General features: G+C 38.1%; 1 protein-coding gene across 3 annotated transcripts in view; it reads left to right on the forward strand.

The window, feature by feature from the left end:
- Positions 1 to 9,313, forward strand: part of PCDHB1 (protocadherin beta 1) — a 65,521-nt gene that overhangs the window by 39,385 nt on the left and 16,823 nt on the right. Inside the window, exon 2 of one of the 3 annotated variants that reach the window (XR_015167524.1) lies at positions 1,604 to 2,358. The exons of the other annotated variants lie outside the window; for them this stretch is intronic. The gene's annotated coding sequence lies outside the window, so the exon portion shown is untranslated. Of the gene's footprint in view, positions 1 to 1,603; positions 2,359 to 9,313 lie in introns of those variants that run through there. 3 annotated transcript variants of the gene reach the window in all.

The following is a 9,313-nucleotide window of genomic DNA, read 5'->3' on the forward strand; positions in this document are numbered from 1 at the left end:
AGATGGCTGGATGGCATCACTGACTCGATGGACATGAGTCTCAGTGAACTCCAGGAGTTGGTGATGGACAGGGAGGCCTGGTGTGCTGTGATTAATGGGGTTGCAAAGACTGAGTGACTGATCTGATATATATATATATATATACACACACACATACACACACACACAATTATATATATTATACATATTCTATATTTTATAAATATTCTAAAATATAAAATTAATAAATATTTATTTTAAAATAATAGTTATTTATTATTTATATATAAATAATATATATTAAATAATATATATTAAACATTGTTTTATTATTTATTAAATATTAAACAAATATTTAATATAAATAAATAACTTTAAATAAACAGGGTTAAATAAAATATTAAATTTTATTAAATAAGTTAAATAAATTTTTATTATAAAAATATAATAAAAATATAAAAATTATATATATACACACAATAATTATAAAAATATAATTTATTTTTAGTTGAAGGATAATTGCTGTACAATATTGTGTTGGTTTCTGCCAAACACCAACATGAATCAGCCATAGGTGTACCTATGTCCCCTCCCTCTTAAACCTCCCCCACCATCCCACTCCTTTAGGTTGTTACAGAGCCCTGGTTTGAGTTCCGAGTCACACAGCAAATTTCCACTGGCTATATATTTTACATATGATAATATATATGTTTCCATGTTACTCTCTCCATGCATCCCACCCTATGTCCATAAATCTGTTCTCTGTCTCTGTTTCCATGGTTGCCCTGCAAATAGGTTCATCAGTTCCATCTTTCTAGATTCCATATACATGTTAATATATGATATTTGTCTTTCTATTTCTGACTTACTTCACTCTGTGTAATAGGCTCTAGGTCCATCCACCTCATTAGAACTGATTCAAATGCATTCCTTTTTATGGCTGAGTAATATTCTATTTTATGTATGTACCAGAGTTTCTTTGTTCATTTATCTGTTGATGGACAACTAGGTTGCTTCCATGTTCTAGCTATTGTAAACAGTGCTGCAGTGAACTTTGGGGTACATATATCTTTTAAAATTTTGGTTTCCTCAGGGTATATGACTAGGAGTGGGATTGCTGGGTCATATGGTGGTTTTATTCCTAGCTTGTTTAGGAATCTCCATGCCATCTTCCATAGTGGTTGTATCAATTTACCTTCCCTCCAAGAGTCCCTGAGGGTTCTCTTTTCTCTGCGCGCTCTCAGCATTGTTTGTAGATTTTTCGATGATGGCCATTCTGACCTGTGTGAGGTGATATCTCATGGTAGTTTTGATTTGCATTCCTCTAATAAGCGATGAGTATCTTTTCATGTGTTTATCAGCCATCTGATGTCGTCTTTGGAGAAATGTCTGTTTAGGTCTTTTGCCCACTTTTTGATTGGGTTGTTTGTTTTTCTGGTATTGAGTTGTATGAGCTGCTTGTATACTTTAGAAATTAATCCTCTGTCAGTAGTTAAATGTACTATTATTTTCTCCCATTCTGAGGACTGTCTTTTCACCTTGTTTATAGTTTCCTTTGCTGTGCAAAAGCTTTTAAGTTTAATCAGATCCTACTTATTTTTGTTTTTATTTCCATTACTCTAAGGAGGAATACAACATCACCGCAGATGGTGACTGCAGTCATGAAATTAAAAGATGCTTGCTCCTTGGAAGAAAAGTTATGACCTACCTCGACAACATATTAAAAAGCAGAGTCATTATTTTGCCAACAAAGGTCCGTCTAGTCAAAGCTATGGTTTTTTCAGTAGTCATGTATGGATGTTGAGTTGGACTATAAAGAAAGCTGAGCGCTGAAGAATTGGTGCTTTTGAACTGTGGTGTTGGAGAAGACTCTTGAGAGTCCCTTGGACTGCAAGATCAAACAAGTCCATCCTAGAGGAAATCAGTCCTGAATATTCATTGGAAAGACTGATACTGAAGCTGAAACTTCAATACTTTGGCCACCTGATGCGAAGAACTGACCCATTTGGAAAAGACCCTGATGCTGGGAAAGATTGAAGGCGGAAGGGGATGACAGAGGATGAGATGGTTGGATGGCATTACTGACTCAATGAACATGAGTTTGAGTAAACTCTGGGAGTTGGTGATGGACAGGGAGGCCTGGCATGCTGCAGGCCATGGGGTCTTGCAGTCGGACATGACTGAGCGACTGAACTCTAGGAGGTGGGTTGTAGAGGATCTTGCTGTGATTTATGTCATAGAGTGACATAGTGTTTTCCTCAAAGAGTTTTATAGATTATGGTTTTACATTTAGGTCTTTAATCCATTTTGAGTTTATCTTTGTGTACGGTGTTAGAGAGTATTCTATTCTTTACACGTAGCTGTCCAGTTTTCCCAGCAGCACTTACTGAAGAGACTCTCTTTGTCCCATTGTATATTCTTGCTTCCTTTGTCAAAAATAAGGTACCCATAGGTGTGTGAGTTTATTTCTGGGCTTTCTATCTTGTTCCATTGGTCTATATTTCTGTTTTTGTGGCTTAGGCTTTTTTTTTAGTGATTGCATTCTAAAACTCCTTTATTTGGCCCATGAGAAGGATTTAAAAACTGTGGCATGGACAATTTGCAAGAATAGGAGGCCTAGTGATTCTGATTGCAAATATCAGAAACAGCTTAACATGGCATATAAACAAGTGAACATAAAAAACTAGTTTGTGAACTAGGTCTTAGAAAATGCTTTGAAAGCCACTGGTTCAGATAAAATAGAAGTTCAAATGAGGATCTCTACATCAAAGAAGTTTATGTTTCTATCTTGAGGCACAGTAGGCATCTGTAATTACCTCAAAAGAGGAAGACAGTTTCCCAGTTAGGGAAATCATGGGCAGAGGATTAAATACTATCCACAGAGCTATGAAGAAACTGCCTCAGTATATCCTTCAGGCAGCCACCATTACAGTCAATTACCTATATACTTTGATCTAATATCAAGGAATTTTGAATTTAGAATTACATGTATATAGGCCATCAAAGCTGGAAGTTCATGTAATCTCTACTTTAAGTAGTAGTATTTAGAAGAAATCCAAGCTGTATAATATTTTCATAATAGGTTGTCACATTAAATCAAGTTTTAATCACTTCATTGAATCTACTCTGCCAAGGTCACAAAGGACCTCCATCTTTGAACCTCAAATTTCATTTGACTAAACACAGCTGTATTGCCTACTTCCTTCTTGACACAATTTCTCCACGTGACTTTCGGAACACTTTCTCTTCTGATTTTCTGTGACCAACTGGCTACTCCCCCTCAGTCTCCTTTGCTGACTTCTCTCCATTTCCTAGACCTCAAAAAGCTGATGTACCCTAGCATTGGCCATCTTTTCAACTACATTAAATCCCTACATGATCTTATTAAATTTCATTGCTTTAATTAGTTTTCCTAATCTTTTCTTTCTAGATGTGATATCTCCCCATAAGTCCACAGACCCAAATAACTAGTAGCTCAATCAACATAACTTATGTTTAACAAGCATTTCAAATTGTGTGTGGCCACAATTCTTAATCTTTTCCATACTAAAACTAACACTGAATTTCCATAACAGTAAATGGCACCACCAATACCAAAATACCCCAAACAGGGGGCCGTTTTTCTTTAACATTCCATATGTAAGACCATTATCAAATCATGTCAAATTTTATCTTTAAAATATGAATCAAATCCAACCAATTTATGTTAACTCCAGCACTATCACCCTAATTCACACTATCACTATTTTTTAAAATTAATTGGAGGATAATTACTTTACAGCATTATGGTGGTTTTTGCCATACATTGACATGAATCAGACACAGGTGCACATGTCCCCCTCATCCTGAACACCCCTCCCACCTCCCTCCCCACCCCATCCCTCTGGGTTGTTCCAGAGCACTGGCTTTGAGTGCCCTGATTCATGTATCAAACTTCCACTGGTCATCTATTTTACAAATGGTAATGTACATGTTTCAATGCCGTTCTCTCAAATCATCTCACCCTCGCATTCTCCCACAGTCCAAAAGTCTGTTCTTTACATGTGTTTCTTTTGCTACCTTGCATCATCATTACTGTCATTTTAAATTCCATATATATGCATTAATATACTGTATCAGTGTTTCTGACTTTACTCTGTATAATAGGCTCTCGTTTCATCCACCTCATTAGAACTCATATGCATTCTTTTTTTATAGCTGAGTAATATTCCATTGTGTATATGTACCACAACATCCTTACACATTTGACTGCCAATGGACATCTATGTTGCTTCCATGTCCTGGCTATTGTATTGTAAAGAGTGCTGCAATGAACACAGAGGGTACATGTGTCTCTTTCAATTCTGCCCATATTTCTGCAATGGCCTTCTAACTGGGATCCCTTCTTATACCCATACAACAACCAGACTTAGCTTTAAAAATTTCATTCAGATATCCATTCAAAACCCTCTGGGTTTCTCATCATTCCCTTCTTTTTATTTTTATATTTTTTATTGGAGTATAGTTGATTTACAGTGTTATGTTTAAGGTCTACAGCAAAATGAATCAGTTATACATACACATTTATCCCCTTTAAAGATTCTTTTCCCATATAGATCATTACAGAGTACTGAGTAGAGTTCCCTGTGCTATACAATAGGTCGTTATTATATTTTATATAGTGTTTGTATTTTAATCCCAAACTTCTAATTTATCCACTCCCCTTATCCCCTGCAAGCATGTTTGTTTTCTACACCTGTAACTATTTTTTAAAATTTAATTAACTTATTCATGGCTGCTCTGAGTCTTCGTTGCTGTGTGGGCTTTCTCTAGTTGTGGTGAGTGGGGGCTACTCTTCATTGTGGTGCGTGGGCTTCTCGTTGCAGGGCACAGGCTCTAGGCATGGGAAGCTCAGCAGTTGAAGCTTGTAGGACAGTAGTTGTGGCACACAGGCTTAATTGCTCCTTGGCATGAGGGATCTTCCCAGACCAGGGATGGAACCCGTGTCCCCCGCACTGGCAGGTGAATTTTTAACCACAGGACCACCAAAGAAGTCCCTCTATTTCTGTTTTGTAGATAAGTTCACGTCTACCTTTTTTCTTTCTTTAAGATTCTACATATAAGCAATATCATATGATATCTGTCTGACTTATTTCACTCAGCATGAAATCTCTAGGTCTATCCACATTGCTGCAAATGGCTCCCTATAGGCAGAGACTTTGTACTGTGTACCCAGAGCCTAGAAGAGGGTCTGACACTTAACAGATGATTAATAAGTATCTGCTGAGTAAACAGGTGAATCACAGAGTATATTTTTCCAAGTATTTTTTTAAACCTTGGTATCAGATATTATAACCTGGTAAAACAAAGACACAATGATTATCTGACACCTGTCTTTCTAATTACATGCTAGGATCATACTTAGAGCCTCATCTGCCCCATTTTTTCTCACATGACTGTAATCAGTGCAGTTCAGTCACTCAATCATGTCCAACTCTTTGTGACTCCACGGAATGCAGCACAACAGGCTTCCCTGTCCATCACCAACTCCCGGAGCTTGCTCAAACTTATGTCCATCAAATTGGTGATGCCATCCAACCATCTTATTCTCTGTTGTCCCCTTCTCCTCCTGCCCTCAGTCTTTCCCAGCATCAGGGTCTTTTCCAGTGAGTCAGCTCTTTGCATCAGGTGGCCAAAGTATTGGAGCTTCAGCATTAGTTCTTCCAATGATTATTCAGGGTTGGTTTCCTTTAGGATTGACAGGTTTGATCTTCTTGCAGTCCAAGGGACTCTCAAGAGTATTCTCCAACACCACGGTTCAAAAGCATCAATTCTTCAGCACTCAGTTTTCTTTATAATCCAACTCTCACATCCATACATGACTACTGGAAAAAAACATAGCTTTGACTAGATGGACCTTTGTCGACAAAGTAATGTCTCTGTTTTTTAATATGCTGTCTAGGTTGGTCATAGCTTTTCTTCCAAGGAGCAAGCGTCTTTTAATTTCATGGCTGCAGTCACCATCTGCAATGATTTTGGAGCCCCCCAAAAAACTTTACATGACTGTAATAAAGAATTCTAATTCCTCACCTTGGATTATCCTTTAGAATATGAGCCCTGTGATATACAGTTTTCTAGAAGGAAATAACATATAAACTCTACTTTTTAAGTATGACAAAAATGAAGATATGTATGTGACATATATAGATCTCTATTTGTGGGGATGATTTTTTACAGTGAGTGAGTACAGAGCTTGAAAAATCTATACTGTGATTCCACTAGAAGTCCCCTTCCTGCCAAGACACTATATATGAAAGGAAAAGATTTAAAAAAAAGCTAAAAATCAGAGTTGTTAAGTGTCAAAACACAGATCTAAGCTGATAATTGTTTATTCTTTTCACAATTAATGAATTTCTGTAATATGTCAGGCATGATGCTAAGCACAAGGAAATAGCAGAGAAGACAGATATAGGGTCTGTGCTGTCATAGGATTTACTTAGAGTAGAGGCAGTTAGACAGGGAATGAGCAGAGAAATACATAAAATGAGTAAAAATTGTGATGACTGCTCCCAATATTATATGCTACAAAAAGGGGGAGTGTGGTAGGCAGAATGATGCCCCTCTCAAAGATGTCCACAATTCCAGTTCTCAGAAGTTGTGAATATGTTATAGGGGAATTAATGTTGCTAAATCAGCTGACATTGAGATCAGGACAGTTTACTGAAATATCTGGCTGGATCCAACAATGTTGAGAGAGTGGAAAAGAGGGAAGAGAGGATCAGAATCTGAGATTTGAAAATGCTGCACTACTGATGGTGAAGGTGGAAGGAGCCACAAGCCCAGAAATGCCTCCAGCCTCTAAAAGCTGGCAACAGCCAGGAAATGGATCCTCCCCTAGAGCCTCCAGAAGGAGATGCTCCTGCTGGTGCCTTGATGTTGGCCCAGGGACACCCATATCAGACTGGTGACCTCCAGAAGTCTCAGATCATAAGTTTGTATTGTTTAAAGTCACTGGGCTTTTGATTATTCACTATAGCAGCAAATAAAAACAATGACACGGGGACTTCAGATAGAAGAATCAATGCAAGCTTTCTCTAAAAAGGTATCATTGACCTGAGAGTTGAAGGATTGGAAGGAACATGATACAAAAAGATCTGGTGATAATGCATTCCAGGCAGACAGTAGCAAGGCCAAGGGCCTTAAGATTGAAAAGAGATACGTTCTAGAACTGATGAAAGCTCACTAATTCAAGTGTGATAATGAAGGGAGGAAATAGTTAATTAGAAATTGGAAATTTAGGTAGGACTAGTTTTTCTAGGGCCTTATAGGCTACATTAAGGAACTTATATTGTATAACATAATTAACATGTACAAATCATAGTACATAGCTCAATAGATATTTATAGGGTGAACAAACTTGAGTAACCACCACCCAGATCAAGAAACAAAACATTACCAATTCCCTCTGAGGCCTCCCTCTTACCCCTTTCCAGTGTTGATCTCCACTAAAGGCAACTACTATTCTGAATTAGTTTTTCCAATAATTGAGCTTTATGTAAGTAGAATCATAAAAAATGTGTTTGAGCTTCTCCTGTTGAATATTATGAGATTTACACATATTGTTGCATTTAGCAGTATTTTAAAAGGTCATTGCTATATGAAAGTGAAAGTGAAGTCGCTCAGTCGTGTCCGACTCTTTGCGACCCCATAGACTGTAGTCTACCAGGCTCCTCCGTCCATGGGATTTTCCAGGCAAGAGTACTGGAGTGGGTTGCCATTTCCTTCTCCAGAGGATCTTCCCGACCCAGGGATCGAACCCGGGTCTCCCGCATTTAGGCAGACGCTTTACTGTCTGAGACACCAGGGAAGCCTTTTTCTTTGCTATATATGTTTCTGTATATAGCAATAACAATCTATATTCTACTGTTGAGGTTTGGATTGCTTACAAATTTTAGTTACAGTGAACAGATCAAGAAGCAACATTTAGAACTGGACATGGAACAATAAGACTGGTTCCAAATCGGGAAAGGAGTACATCAAGGCTGTATATTGTCCCCCTACTTATTTAACTTATATGCAGAGTACATCATGTGAAATGCCGAGCTGGATGAAGCATAAGCTGGAAACAAGATTGCTGGGAGAAATATCAATAACCTTAGATACACAGATGACACCACCCTTATGGCAGAAAGGGAAAAACTAAAGAGCCTCTTGAAAGTGAAAGAGGAGAGCAAAAAAGCTGGCTTAAAACTTAACATTCAGAAAACTAAGATCATGGCATCCAATCCCATCACTTCATGGCAAATAGATGGGGAAACAATGGAAACAGTGAGAGACTTTATTTTGGGGGGCTCCAAAATCACTGCAGATGGTGACTGCAGCCATGAAATTAAAAGATGCTTGCTCCTTGGAAGAAAAGATATGACCAACCTAGATAGCATATTCAAAAGCAGAGACATTACCAACAAAGGTCGTTTAGTCAAAGCTATGGTTTTTCCAGTAGTCATGTATGGATGTGAGAGTTGGACTATAAAGAAAGCTGAAGACTGAAGAATTGATGTTTTCGAACTGTGGTGTTGGAGAAAACTCTTGAGAATCCCTTGGACTGCAAGGAGATCCAACCACTCCATCCTAAAGGAAACCAGTCCTGAATATTCATTGGAAGGACTAATGCTGAAGCTGAAACTCTAATACTTTGGCCACCTGATGGGAAGAACCGACTCATTGGAAAAGACCCTGATGCTAGGAAAGACTGAAGGTAGGAGGAGAAGGGGACGACAGAGGATGAGATGGTTGGATGGCATCACCGACTCAATGGACATGAGTTTGAGTAGGCTCTGGGAGTTGGTGATGGGACAGGAAAGTCTGGCATGCTGCAGTTCATGGGGTCTCACAAAGAGTTGGACATGACTCAACAACTGAACTGAACATTCTTTTATGTGTCTTTGGGTGCACATACTTCTATTTAACATATACCTAAGACTGCAATGATTGAGTTGTAGGGTATGCATACACTGAACTTGAGTAAATGCTGACAGTTTTCCAGAGTGACTGTACTACCTTACACCCCACCAGCAGTGTGTGATAGCTGAAGTTGTCCTATCCTTGTCCAACACTTGAAAATGTCAGCTCTTGGGTGGCTAAAGGTCTTTCAATGTGGTTTTAAATTCCATTTCTTTGATAATGATGTTGAAACCTTTTAACATGCTTATTGGCTTTTCAAACATTCTCTTTTACTAAGTACTTGTTCAGTGACTTACTACTCCAGTTTTTAAGAGAGAATTCTGGTTTATATAAGGAGATTATATTAGCCAGTTTTAAGCACTTGTCTGCATCCTAGTGTAACATGAATGAA

Source organism: Bos grunniens, chromosome 7 (genome assembly GCF_055505025.1).
Source record: "Bos grunniens cultivar Pamir isolate PY7600 chromosome 7, Bosgru_T2T1.0, whole genome shotgun sequence".
NCBI classification, from domain to species: Eukaryota; Metazoa; Chordata; class Mammalia; order Artiodactyla; family Bovidae; genus Bos; species Bos grunniens.